We start from the raw sequence: 14,593 nt of genomic DNA, 5'->3' as shown, positions 1-14,593 counted from the left end.
CTTATAACTGCTTATTATTAATAGATGGCATGTGGGAGCTATTGCCCACATTGGTTGTTATCAGCAACTGAGTACAAAATGCTACCTAAGCAGCAACTAGACTTTTTACCCATATTTATGAACTCTCAAGGTGCCCATGAACTGGGTCAAACAGTTTTCCATCTTTGCCTATTATGAAAAATTATGAATTGTTGATGTGATTCAAGGTACTCACTAAGAGCTCATCCAGACTTCTGTTTGTCCCTTGATTTCCAGTTACAGGTCTGAAAAGTTCTTTCGTCTTGCCACTTTTCCTGGGAAAACAAATTGCCAATCAGGTTTTCTGCAGACTGACGTTTGTTCCAATTCAGCAGTAAAGAGCAGGTATTCCTGGGGAAAGCGGCCGGAAAAAACTAAAACCTGTCAGACACATGACTAGAAATCAAGGGAGAAACAGAAGAAATCATGGAACAAACAGAAGTGTGGATGAGCCAGCACAAGACAGAAGAAACTGTCAGAAATGTGTACTTTGGCCTGTACACAAACAAAAGTAAATTTCTGAAACTGAATTATCCTTTGCTCAGCTAACTTGCCTTCGGTCCAAAATTTCCAGGGCAGTTTGTATTAAGGACAGTTTGGATTTGGGGAGTCTGCTTCTCAGAATATGTATACGTACACGTACACACACACACACACACACACACACACGGTCTGCATGTATTCAATCTGCTAAATTCAATCTGCCTTCTTAACAGTAATTAAAGCATTAATAGGATTGCTCAGTAGATTAATTCATTAAGTTTAGATTTAGAAGGTAGAGTCTTAGCCAGATCTTAATCAGATTTGTCACCACCGTGCTTAAGATAGTTTCCCAAATAATACATTGTTTGTATGTCAAATACCGGTAATCTTAATTGTAACATAGTTTTTATTCATCATCCATCTTTAAACTGTTTAACATGGTTGCATTGAGATATATCTTTGTCTATATTAGGGCATATGTCATGCAACAATTACATAAAATTAAAAATAAAGCAATAATAAAGACTCAGATAAACATTTCTGAATATATTAACAAACTTGTGTCAAAGTATATAGCTCAGTCAGTAGAGCATGAGACTCTTATCATCTAATACTATAAACAAATTAAAACCTTAAAAACTTCACACAACATTACACACACACACACACACACACACACACACACTTACTTCAGAATGCACAGGACCAGAGTCAAGGAATAACAGATAATCAGTTATATTCACTACATTCAAAGACTTCTAAGCAATTGGGTCTTTTTCTTATCAGTGCAATTGTTGGGGGGACAAATGCAGCTCTACCTATAGAGGGTTCCACACTGGGGGTGACATCTAAAAGAAGACCATATCTCTTGCCATTGTGAAACAGGCCATGAGCAGGGCCAACACCACTGCTTTTAGCGTATGAGCTGGCAGTATTGGAGAAGGTGATTCTCCAGTCACCTGTGGTTCAAACTATCCAATGCTTCAAATACTAACACCTTGAATAGAACCCAGTGCCTCACAGGTAACTAGTGCAATACTTTCACAATTAGTGCTATAGTCCAACAGCTGAACAGCCACATTCTGCACTTGCAGCAGCATCCAGACCAGTTTCAAGGGCAGTCCCATGTACAGTATGCATTGCAGTAGCATAGTCACAAGGTTACCCAGGCATAGATTTCTGAAGTTAGACTATCCTGGTCCAAAAACAACCATAGCATGTTTCTGCACGGCATCTCCTAATTCCGATGGAACTGAGAGACACAGTCAAGTAGTATCAGCATACTGATGACACTGTGCTGCAAATCTTCAGATGACACCTCTCAATGTCATCATACAGATGTTAAATGTCATGGGGGAGAGAATAGAACCCAGTGGGATCCAATAGCACAAGTGCTAGGGACCAAGCAGATGTTCACGAATGCTATTTTCTAGTAGCAGTCCTACAGGAAAGAATGAAACAACTGTAACATGGTGCCGCTGACTCCCAATCCACAGAGCTGCTTCAGCAAGATAAGGTATCATCTTCTCCCCAAAATGCAGTCTTCATTCTTCACCTTAATGTGCACATTCAAAATTGACTTTAGTTAAGCTGTTACATTTTACAGAGCTGGACAGCAGCTTCTCTACAAAGTCATAGATAGAGAGATAGACACACACACACACACAAACTTATATTCCCATACTAACCCCCTCTCCCAAAAAAGCAGAGAGGGAGAGTAGGAGAGAGAGAGCGAGACATGAAGAAAGAAAGAAAGAAAGAAAGAAAGAAAGAAAGAAAGAAAGAGAGATAAAGGTGGAAATTAATTTTATCCATTCCTGTTAATATTTCTGTAAACGTTTTCTCATCTTTAGAATAGTTTTCTTGAAGCATAACAAACAATACTCTCGCTTTGTTTGTAGCTATTCTGTTTTAAATGCTTTTAATCACTGCGGCAAGAAAAAGTAAACAGAAGAGTGTTCAGCACCCCTCATCATCTCAGTAGCCTATTTTCTGCATGGGCAGCTTTGTCCTTTAGTTTCTTCAGCATAGAACCTAATCATGTCGTCCCTAATTGTAAGTGATACATACTCGTACATCTGTTTTCTCTGTAGAGCCTTTTAGAATTCTCTGAAGGGCACAGGAAGGATGTGGGCTCCTTTTTAGATTCAAATGAGGCAAATTAGCCTTACATTGGGTGCCACAAAGTAATGCCTATGTTACATTTAAGCGTGAGAAAGCGGAAGGAAACACACCACACACCATTCCTATGTAGGTTAACAACTTTGCCAAAGTTCACTTTGCCTTCCCGCTCAAACTGATTTTAAAACCTCTGAGGTTTCTTTCTTTCTTTCCTCAAGGTAAGGAACGGTTGCCAAAGAGACACAGAGGAAAGTAAGAAAAAAGTGCAATAATTATGCAACAAAGAAAGTTAACTATCGTTTCACCTGTAGATATTTTTACATGCATTTACATGCATCAACAGTTCTGAAAATGCACAGAACCTATTTAAATGCAGTGCTCTTGAAACAATTCCACACACTTGGGAATTGAATGGCATTTCATCTGTCCTTGTTGTGAACCCACGTGGTTTCACTTCAGCCCTAGTATTGCATCTCTGTAGGAAGCAAGGTAAGGCTGGGAGAGGGTCACAGCCCAATGAACTGCAAGATTCAGGGGTAAAACACATAATAACTGTATTTCACAAAGTCAGACAAATGGTGCATATCACCTGCTATTGTAAATCTTCAGTGGCAGGGTTGTCCCATGGCCTCAGGCAGAGATCATTTTCAGTCTTGCTACCAGAAATGGCCAGAACAGAAGATGAACCTTACACATGCAAAAGCACCCATCCCATTGAGGCGCTGCAGTGGATCTTGCTCTTCTCCCGCACGTTGCTACAAAAATTGATTTTTTTAGTGACAATGGCCTGATTCACATGCCACAGCAAGCCAAACCTTTGCTTAGTATGACCACATGAGCCTGCAGGCTTCCAGAGGAGAATGTGGCAATGGCAAATAATAAGCTGGAAAACCATAGTGCAAGCCTTTGATACAGCTCATGATTAGTCTGGAGAGAGTGGTTTCAGACAACATGCCAAGCCATACCTTAATGCATGAGCACTAAGCTGCCACTGTGGTTAGTAACTGTGAGAAATGGATGCTGGACTAGATGGGCCTTTGCCCTGATCCAGCAGACTCTTCTTATGTTCACAGGAGTAGAATGAACAGGGAGGAGCAGATTAGCTGAACCTCCTCTCCTGGAGTCTACATACCCACACATTCATGCTAAGCCATGATTTGGAAAACTACTCGAGAAATGGGATTTGGAGATAACTAAATTTGGAATTCCTGGGTACTATATAATTTCCAGACCTTGTGATGAACATGCAATGCTTAGTGAACACGCAACTGCTATGTAAAAGTATGCCATTCATTTGGTATAAGAAGAACTTGCTATTTAAAACGAAAGTGACTTTCTAATTTAGCGGGTTCAGATTACCAGGCACAAAGGGTGAGTCCAATTAATCAAATTTCAAGGCCAAGAGTTATCTGCTCCGCTTGTCTCCTCCTGTTTTCCCAAAGTAGAGCAGGTTTCAGTCACAAATTTTACACTAAATACTGGCACTTCCATATTACTATTGCCTTACACTGGCAGTTAGCAGAGGAGCACATATAGCCATGCTGTACCTCAGGCACAGCAGGATTTCTCAGAGCTCATTGTAAGTTTTTTTATAAAATTAAATTTGAGAATTTCCCAACTTCAAAGCGTGAAATGCGATGACTGATAAAAGTAGCGAGGAGAAGAAATGAGTCTGAGGAGAACAGCACAGTTTCAGATTAAATGCAACTAGTCGTCCAAGCAAGTTAGAAAAAAATAAATCATGTGAAGTTAATAGGTATGTATCTTGGTAATTAAGCCTTAATTTAAAATTATCTTTCTTCAAATACTTCTCTAGGCAAGAACCCTATAATTATGCCTGCATATATATATATGCATGTCATAATAAAATGCCAGCCATATGATTTTCACATACATTTAACTTTAACAATTATTTATGAAAATGGGAATAGGAAAGGCATATATTGGTGCACAGGATTTCCCAACAGGACTAAAAAGGTCAGAGTGAGAGTAAGTGTAAACTTTCTCTTTCTCTGTGTGTACACAATGTATGCAAGGTTCTCTTTTCCCCAAAGTCAAAGGTTCCTCTCAGTGAATTGGGTTAGACAGAATCAGGGGTGAGGTGGCAGTTACTGCCAAGTTCATTCCATTGAATAGGAGACATTCACTCATACAACTTTGGGGTGTGGGAGCTCCGAGTACCCAATGTTTGGGGTAAGAGTCAAGTTGTGTCCCACAACAATTGTATTCCATTTTCTTTGTGCCGTTTGAACATAGCTCTTATTAAAAACTATCTCTTCCAGCACAGGTAGTTTAACGGTGGTGAAGATGACATGTGCAGGAGGTACAAATGGAGCAGAGACATGTGCCCAGGGGTTCAGAAGGAAAACGTGACGGGGAGCATGAAACCATCAGGTCTCAACTCAAAGCCTGTCTCAGAAAGAAGGAGTGGGCAAATTGTAGAAAGGTAGTTAAGAAGCCGAGTACCACAGTGGAAGGGCAGCTAGTAGTAATATAATTTATTTATACCCCGCCCATCTGGCTGGGTTTCCCCAGCCACTATGGGTGGCTCCCAACAGAATTAAAAGCACAATAAAACACCAAACATTAAAAACCTCCCTGAACAGGTAGGATCAATTATACGTGCTGAGCAGAGAGAAAAATGGTAGTAAGAGATAAGCAAGGTATGAGTGCATCTAAAGAACAATGTTTATGCAATTTAATCACATTTCAACTAGGAAGTGCCCGTATCCTCCAGTAACTCTAGGCATTCATTCTTCTTAACAATGAATCCCTTAGCCCTACTACACTTGTTTGTGAGGTACGATTTCCTGCTGTGTTCCATGATACAGTGGTACCTTGGGTTACAGACGCCGCAAACCCAGAAATAGTACCTCAGGTTAAGAACTTTGCTTCAGGATGAGAATAGAAATTGCGCTGCAGCGGCACGGTGGCAGCGGGAGGCCCCATTAGCTAAAGTGGTACCTCAGGTTAAGAACAGTTTCAGGTTAAGAACAGACCTCCAGAACGAATTAATTTCTTAACCTGAGGTACCACTGTATAGTTATAACCCCCTATCCCTCTTCATTACCAACAGGCATTAAGTACTCATTGCCCCATCTGTTGTGCATTCTACAATTTCCAGATTATTCAAGGATTCATATTCATGAATTTAGATTTCCTCTATAACCTTTAGAATAAGAACCAATCTATGTAATTAGCACATTAATTACAGCTTAATCAGTGATGACATGCACAGTGATGACTCAGTGATGACATGCACAATGACCTTACCTCTTGAATTAAATACTTCATAATGCTTGTTCATAGCACCCCACATATAATCTCAATAGCTACTAGTTTATATTAAAGCAGTTTTCCTTTATGTTCCACATTCATGAGATAGTGCATACATGTACATAAGGCATAGCAATAAACCTAATGTAGCAATACCAGCAAACTTAAAATGCTGATTTGCAAAGTGAATTGTATCCTAATAGCCAATAATGACATATAATATATAATAAAATTTATAATATACTTTAAAATAGCCCCCCAATGATAAGCTCTTTCAAGGTGGGATCAGAACCCCAAAATCACCACCTAATTAAAACCCCTAAGTATCACACACCTCATTTCAGGGGGAAAGTTCTTATTAGAGAACATTCAGCACAGCCTTTTCTCATCAAAAGAATAGAGTTCTCAAAATATTTGGAAACATTTTGGTAAGCAATACAACTTTCATTTTTAAAAGGTGTACTCAATTTTATCTTGAGAGAGGCAGATAACAACAACAGATATTGGTTCAGCTTTTGTGGCTGGAAGTTAACATTATTAAGTCAACTTGTGTAGGACAGGACAGCTTGTATCTGAAATTGAGTGTAAATGGCTATCAGATTTTGAAGAGCTGGAATCACTGCATCAAGCTCATCAATTTTGTTAACAGTTAAACCAAATAGTTTTAATCAGATTTTGAATAAATGTGCAATTACTTTTGGGGAAAGAAACTTTCATTTTTAAAACAAAATATTATCAAGGAACTAGAACAGAATCTAAATCAAGACAAAATATGAAAAAACAGAATGAATCACTTAACACACAAACACACACTATATTCTCAAAGCTGTTTGGGTTGTGAAAAGACTAGGAAAACCTGGTATGACCTTTTTCCAATGCCAGTGGCATTTAATTTAATTGATTATCTGCATATTCTGAGTAACAATCATGCTAATTACCCATGGGGTTTAAAGCAATCAAAGTACTGATGAGAAAACAGAGTGGCACATGTGTCTGCGTACAGGCAGCCTGTGTTGATATTTAAATGCAGATCCTCTATAGTACAGTTGTCTTGAACAGAGGAGCCATGTCTGCAGCTGTCACATCAGCTGACAAGGGATCATTACTGCTATTTACATACAGCTGACAATTAAATAAATTTCCTATAGAAGCAGAGCAAACATTGACACTTATGTGAAAAATACCTTTTTTCTGAAGGTATTTCACATTCTTGTGCACAGAAGAAAACAGTGCCAGCTCTGTAAAAGTTCATCTGCATACTTTGCTGAACCTGAAATAATTCAAAAATACTTTTAGAACACAGGTGATTGCACAAATTCAAGTTTTAGACTGGGATAGCTATTTTGCCTTCATTAAACCAATGGATTAATGAAATATGAGTTGAACCTCCTATAGTTTGGAAATAAACTGAAGGTTTGTGAACACACAGACACACACAGAGACGATAAATCTCTTTAGTTAGATCTTCCCAGATTACCAGGTACATGTATCAATGCAAATAAAAAAAATTTACAAACTACACTTAAGCATCTGGACTGAATTCAAATATACCCTGAATACTACAAAGAAAATCTACGTTGAGCATTTGAAGAGTCATAGTAAATGGATCTATTTATTTATTCTGCATATAAGATTTTCTGTATTTCCTCATGCGTAGTTGTCTTCAAATCTACGTCAGTTTATATTCCACATGATAAACAGGATTATAACTGGAGAGCTAACATATAAAGCAAGAGGAGGGGTAGCCCTTCAGATGATGTTTAATTCCAACTTTCCTCATCCCTGACCAATAGCTATGCTGACTGGGGCTGATGGAGTCCAACAACATCTGGAGGAAGAAAGATTAGCCAACTTTGAGATAGATGAATGAGTTAGAGAAATTTGCTGGTTTAAACCTTGCTTTAGCAACAAGCTCAGGACCAAAAGAAATGCGACGTTATTCGCTCATTTACTAATTGCAGAAACGTTTTTAACAGTGCAATGCTGTTCAGTAGTATGCACCACTGAGTTCAATGGGGCCTACTCCCAGAGAAGCGTGTACAGTTCTGCTGCTCCTAAATAGTTGCTGCAGGAGGCCCCATCTGGATGGAAATTGCGGGAGGTTTTTTTAACTCCTTTGCCCCTGCAATATGAGAATAACAACACCAATCTACTTTAGTGGGCTGTTCCTAAGATAATATGAGCTGCTTTTTACATTTGGAAAGTACAATATGCTTCTCAAGTTCTATACAACAAAATGGCTCTAACAGTGCAATCCTAACTATAGAAAGTGTGTAAATTACATGAGTTACGCTAGTGTAAGATACCCCATCCCAAACTTCATTCAGGAGAAGTTTGACTGACACTACCATTTGCCAGCTGAATTCTGCTGGGTTACTAGAACACTTGTCCTAGCTGAAAGGGGTCTAGAATAGGTATGTCTTTCCTTACCCCACCCTGCACTGACCATGTCCCTTTTGGGGGCCTTTGGTCAGTATAAATTCTACCAGCTTAAATTCCACCAGCTGAGCTGAGCTGAGGGCCTTATTCTGTCACATCACCAGCTTAGCCAGGGTGAAGGACTTCTACTGGTGTAGCCCCAGCTAAGCCAGGAAGACCTAGGATCCACTGAATCCCAGCTCCCTTATCCTGGCAGATCGTGTGTTTGATTTTTTTCCTGAAACGAAGAAGGGATAAAGTTTCAGGCTTAGGTGCACCTTCCCCTGCTCTTCATTCCCCCTTCCACTCCACTTGAGTAGAAAGCAATCCAACCCCAATACTGTGCCTCTCCAGATTTGCCTCTCCAGTGGTACCTCGGGTTACATATGCTTCAGGTTACATACGCTTCAGGTTACAGACTCCGCTATCCCAGAAATATTACCTTGGGTTAAGAACTTTGCTTCAGGATAAGAACAGAAATCGTGCTCTGGCGGCGGTGTGGCAGCAGTGGGAGGCCCCATTAGCTAAAGTGGTGCTTCGGGTTAAGAACAGTTTCAGGTTAAGAACGGACCTCTGGAACGAATTAAGTATGTAACCAAAGGTACCACTGTAAGGTGGTAGGTAGATATATTGAAATATATGGTGCAGCAGCCCCTAAGTCATATCACACTAGTATTGGAAATACTAATCAAAACAAGGGTGGAAAAAAGGGAGTATAGCTAAAATAAGAGTGATGCAAGTTTCAAAATCGCACTGATTAATAATAGATAGTACACTTGGGGATTTTACTACTGATTTATTGAGATTTAAATAAATAAATCATCGTAATGGGTTGAGATGGCAAATAATTTAAGAGCATCTCCTTCCCCCCACCCCTTAGCCACTGTAAAGCTCTTGTTAGTAGTGGTAAAGTGTACAAAATGCATAAACAACAAAAATAATCTCACTTCTGGAAAAATAAGGCTTCTCTCCCACCCATCAATGCAAAACCTTAACAATGCAGATACAGACAAACCTAATACTTAGAAATGGATGCTCTGTCAGCACGTTAAAGAGAAAATGTTATTTTAAAAATGGCAAAGAAAGAAGCCACAATTTCTGGGGTATTTATAAAATTCAAGCCACTTCTGAGCATATTAAAGAGAAGTGTTATTAAAGAAAGGACAAGAAAGAAACCATAATTTCTGGGGTCAATCTACAAACCAAGCCACTTCTAAGGATATTAAATGGAAACTATATTTGGATTTCAGTGAGCAAAATCTGTTTGGTTTTGTGGCAGGTTTTTTTTTTTAACCCTTAGCACAGCGCCCCCACAAGTACAAAGCATAAGATATTCTATTCTATTAAAATCCTCCAAAGATGTCAGGTATGCAAGATGTTATTCAGGCTAGTTGCCAAGCTCTCCAGAAATACTCACCAACCCTGTTCCTCCATATTACAACTTGCCCACAGATTGCACATCAAGGAAAAATCAAGTTATGTGCTCTCAACTGGGTTCACGCTAGATGTATGACAGCTTCACTGCAACATCATGGTGATCATGGTGTTTGCTCTGTGTCAAAAGCAGTGGCAGCACTGGGCTCCCCTGTGCCATATCACCCCACATGGCAAGGGTCCTCCAGATGTTGAATTCCAACTTCTATCAGCAGCATGGCCAATAGCCAGGGATGGTGGGAACTTGAGCCCAACAATATCTGAAGAGGCACAGCCTCTCTCCCCCATCCCCATATAGGATGTGATTCAGTGCTGGCACGGCTATTGAGGCAGACTTGGCTTTAAAATCAAAGCTTTTCACAAAGTGAGAGCTTTAAAATAAGGGGAGATAAAGATGAGAAGTCCAGAGTTTGCCCCATAATGTGGGTGGCATGAAATATAGTTGGGACATGTCATGGTGGACATGCAATCCTGAGCCACTCTTGACAGCGAAGTCTCAGCATGAATGTATGTGTTAACATACTGTGTACCAAGAACATAACTTAGGGGCATTAATTAAAATGGATCTGGTCTGAGTAAAATTTAGGTGACCACCACTCATCAAGTTGGGCGCACTGAGCTCCAGATCACTGTCAGAAAGCAGCTGAATCCTAGAACACAGACGTCTGCCAACATGCCAGTGACAGCTTCCTTTTTGGGGCTAAGTAACAGCTTCAAGGGGGTGCTTCTTCATAAGGTTCATGGTAAGGGGGGAAAGGCTTGTCCTCCTTCCCCATGTTCCACGTCCCCAATCCTGGTCTTCCCTCCTCCCCTATTAATGTTATTTACAATAAAATAACTGGACATATTAAATTTAATCCCACATTGAACGTTGCATCTGATTCGACCCTCAGGCAGAAGCATTCACATTACTACTCACCCAGTGTTTATAGCTGGAGATGCCAGAGACTGAACCTAGGGACTTCTGCCTTGCAAAACACATGCCATACTATTGTGCTATGGTTTTCCCCTGCTTCATTTTGGGGGCCTTCATTTTGAAAATGGCTACTGGTAATTGGCTAAAGATGCTATACCGATGGAGGGTTAAGATACCAAATGTTTATTATAAATAAAATGCTACATTGAGTAAGTATTTCTGTTTCTATTCATAGTATTTTAAATACTGAATAGGCATTAGAAAGAATGCAGAATCACCCTTTGAAACAGTATTAATATAAAACTTTGCACCAAACTCATACTAGATAAGCTTTTCTACCTTACGGTTTATATGAACAAATCCTATCAATGACCACAACTATCTTACTCATAATTATCTCTCTTCAGTACTACCATCAGAACCAAACAATCCTTGAGAAATGAGACAATACACAGGAACACATCCTAAGTCCAAGTGCTATACATACATAGAACAGATGCTTCTTTTTAAATAGCTATGATGAAAGTCCTCCTGGGCATATTTTTTTTTTAACCTAGCACATGAGCATCATTATTCCAGTTCCTGTCACTGGTCAGCTGGGATACTTTCCCAGGCTTCTGTCTTAATTTGAGCTCAGCAACCTGATTAATAAGCAACCCTATAAAAATATTTCATCATGTGTTATTCATTTTTTTAAAAATCACACCAAGCTCCAATGCTGTTTTCATAATTCATGTGCCAAAGAGATTAAAAGAAAAACCTGGAGAGATCTTTTAGTCAGCAAGCAATGTGTAGTTTTCTCACTGAGGCCACATCCTTACTGTTGAGGTTGTGCATATGAGCGTACAGAAAAGCCATAAATATATTTAAATAAATCACATAATTACGGTATGTCAAGGCACTAGTATGCCACGCTTAGTAATATGGAAATGAATCTATGTTGCTTTTGCAGAGCAATCCTACTGAACGGTTGTATAAGGTGAAAACTGATGGCAGAGGATGTAAGATCTCCAAAGTCCTGCTAAGCAGACAGCAAAAGGGTAGAAGAGAGAGCAAAGTGGTGCCTGTGGTTTTTGTCCCCCTTGGGCTATTTTTTTAGTTAATAGATACATGGCATTTAACACTTATAAGACTCAGCTACATAGAGAAAACATCCTCTTCAGCATGTTGGAGGTGATGCAAGGTAATTGGCATGACTTTCCATATGTGATGGACATGGGAATTTGTGCAGCCATTTGGGGAAAGGTTATTTACAGAAATAAGCAAAAGTATGAATCACAATGTACAATGCAACCCATGCCTAGGTTTATTAACATTTTTTAAATCACTCTAATTATTGCACAAGGAACTTTTCTTCTGGTAGTAGCATGATTGCTTATAGCAAAAAATATAAATAAAAATTGGAAAGGACTGGATCATCTACACATCACACAATGGAAACAGAACGTATGGACATTGCTTTATCTGAAAAACTAGGAGAGTCCATGCCCTGAATGATGGCAACTGATATGGACGATTTTGCTGAAATATGGCACCCCTTTTATAAAGTATTCAAATGAACACTCTGATGACTGGCAACTACCATCTACACATAGATTTATTACTCTTCTGTCCAGGGAGAGGGGTAGGAGGGGAAAAAACCCAATTGTTTAGAAACTAATATCTTCCACCTCTTTCCAAGCCTCTAACAAGAGTTACTAATTTCAGTCAGCACACTGATGGACAAAAAGTTGAATTATATGGGAAGTCCTATCCTCCAATGAGAAATCTGCATGGATCATCTCTAGGGAGTTTTATATGTCATTGTCTGATATAACAAGGAGTAACATTATACAAAATCAGTCCTCTATAAAAAAAGACATGGTACAAGAGATAAGAAACAGATGCGGTATGTCAGTCTCCACACTGTTACAACATCTTTTATATCAACCTTTTAAAAATAGTTCTATCAGAACCATAATACTAGTTTGCATGATGCCATAGGAAATTTCTTTTTTAAGGCAAACCTTTATAATATCCCTCCCTTAGATTTTAGCTCCAAGGCTTTTAAGTACTTTATAAAAGCCACAGCACAATAAGTTTAAGCTGTTTCAGAAATTAAACTGTCTAGTGCGTTCCTTGCCTCAAGGCTCAGCTTGATTTCTTTCAAGACTTCTCATTATAACCCAAAAGTCTTCATGCAAAAGTAAAATAAAGGAAAATAGAAAAGGAGGAAAATACTGCCCACACCAGTAACCAACTTTGTAAAATTATAGGTTTCCTATCTAAGTAGAAATTAAAGCAGAACAGTTGAAACAATTTAATGGGCACAACTACAAAAGCGTAAGATATAGAGTTGCTTACCAGAATTTTCCCCCTGTAAACAGAGCAAGTTTTTATTCACCACATTTTTTCAAGGGCTTCTGTAAGACTGGACCTGCAACAAAAGAGGGAATTGCTCAGTTATGTACTTCCATCATTATTTACTTACACAGTGCCGAACAACTCTGGTGTTTCTAACAAAACTCGTTTTATAACAATCTTTGGATCGGGCTGTACACCAATGATGGGACTGGAGCATAACACCAACACAGGGAGTTGACCTGTTTTTCAATTTTTTAAAAATGCCAATATGGAGTTACCAACAGCCAAGAGAGCAGAAGCAGCGGATGAAGGCATTGTCCAATCTTTCTTTCACAGTATTGATTTTTCCTCTTTGTAAAAGGTATACTTGAGATTGAGCGTTATTAACAAAACATATGGTCTGTGATAAAACCAAAAATAACGTACCCTTCAAAATTACAATGGCGACATAATTGGAATTTTCACATATTGTTAAAAGGCCCCATCCAGCAAGGGAAAGTGTGACAATAAATACAATTAATTCCTTCAGACTTGCTCAATTATTGGCATGTTGGTGTTTCACATAGCAATAAAGTGTCTCAGTCATATGCAACAAAGTAGTTGTAAGAATGGAAGTCTGCAAATTGCTTTCCCACACTCAGCAAATTGTTACTGCTGCAATTGTATCTTTCTGTAAAGTTACCGTTTGCTGCAACGGGTTTACCCTTTATCGTTATACAAAATCACAAATAAGCAATACAATAAGTCCATGATCATAACTGAACACAATTTTCCAGTTACTGAAGGCCATACAAACAGACATGGCATAACTTGGGCACTGTAAGAAGTAAGAACGGTAAAATGGACAGGTGCCACTATTTCACCAAAGTTCACTAATTTTTTCATGGCAGCTACTTGAGTTCTTTCCTTAGGCTATATACACAGACAGAACAGCTTGCAGTGCAGACAAGCAGCGCTGTCAGAACAATTTTTAGGGCAATAATCATTGGGGAAAAGAAGAGCCTGTGTCTTGTGGTAGTCTAAGATCTGAGAAACAGAGCAAGCAAGATCTTGGAGTGGTTGGAGAATAAGGTACAATGCCATTGAATGCCTGAAGATTAAGGAAGAGAACAGAGGTACAGTACATTCTCTACGGTTAGTTCAAAACTGTTTCCTCAGCATTGAGAGAAGGATAACAATTGTGTTTAAGCTACTCATGACAAAAGACTGAAGGCATAATCCTGCTTGGCCTACACAAAGGCCCAGTTCACACATCCCATTAATTAAACATAGGTTTACATCAACTATGCTTTAATGTGAATTAGCAGAGTACTTGTTCCCAGGGCACACCTCCTGCTCCTGCCATGAAGCAAAGCAGAGTGTCTGTGTCATGGGTAGGAAAACTAAGGCTCGGGGGCCGGATGCGGCCCAATTGCCTTCTAAATCTGGCCCATGGACAGTCCAGCAATCAGCATGTTTTTATATGAGTAGAATGTGCCCTTTTATTTAATATGCATCTTGGGGTTATTTGTGGGGCATAGGAATTGGTTCATTTCCCCCCCAAAATATAGTCCGGCTCCCCACAAGGTCTGAGGGACAGTGGAC

The 14,593-nt window shown here is 39.3% G+C and overlaps 1 protein-coding gene across 11 annotated transcripts in view; it reads right to left on the bottom strand.

The window, feature by feature from the left end:
• Window positions 1-14,593, bottom strand: part of FYN (FYN proto-oncogene, Src family tyrosine kinase) — a 106,078-nt gene that overhangs the window by 42,537 nt on the left and 48,948 nt on the right. For 6 of the 11 annotated variants that reach the window (XM_081905733.1, XM_081905728.1, XM_081905723.1 and 3 more), the window contains one exon: window positions 13,010-13,082. The exons of 1 other annotated variant lie outside the window; for it this stretch is intronic. The gene's annotated coding sequence lies outside the window, so the exon portion shown is untranslated. Of the gene's footprint in view, window positions 1-214; window positions 318-7,082; window positions 7,166-13,009; window positions 13,083-14,593 lie in introns of those variants that run through there. 4 more of the 11 variants (XM_081905729.1, XM_081905726.1, XM_081905731.1 and 1 more) reach the window with 3 other exon arrangements.

Source organism: Podarcis melisellensis, assembly GCF_964234715.1.
Source record: "Podarcis melisellensis genome assembly, chromosome: 3".
NCBI classification, from domain to species: Eukaryota; Metazoa; Chordata; class Lepidosauria; order Squamata; family Lacertidae; genus Podarcis; species Podarcis melisellensis.
This window is presented reverse-complemented; position numbering and strand designations above follow the sequence as displayed.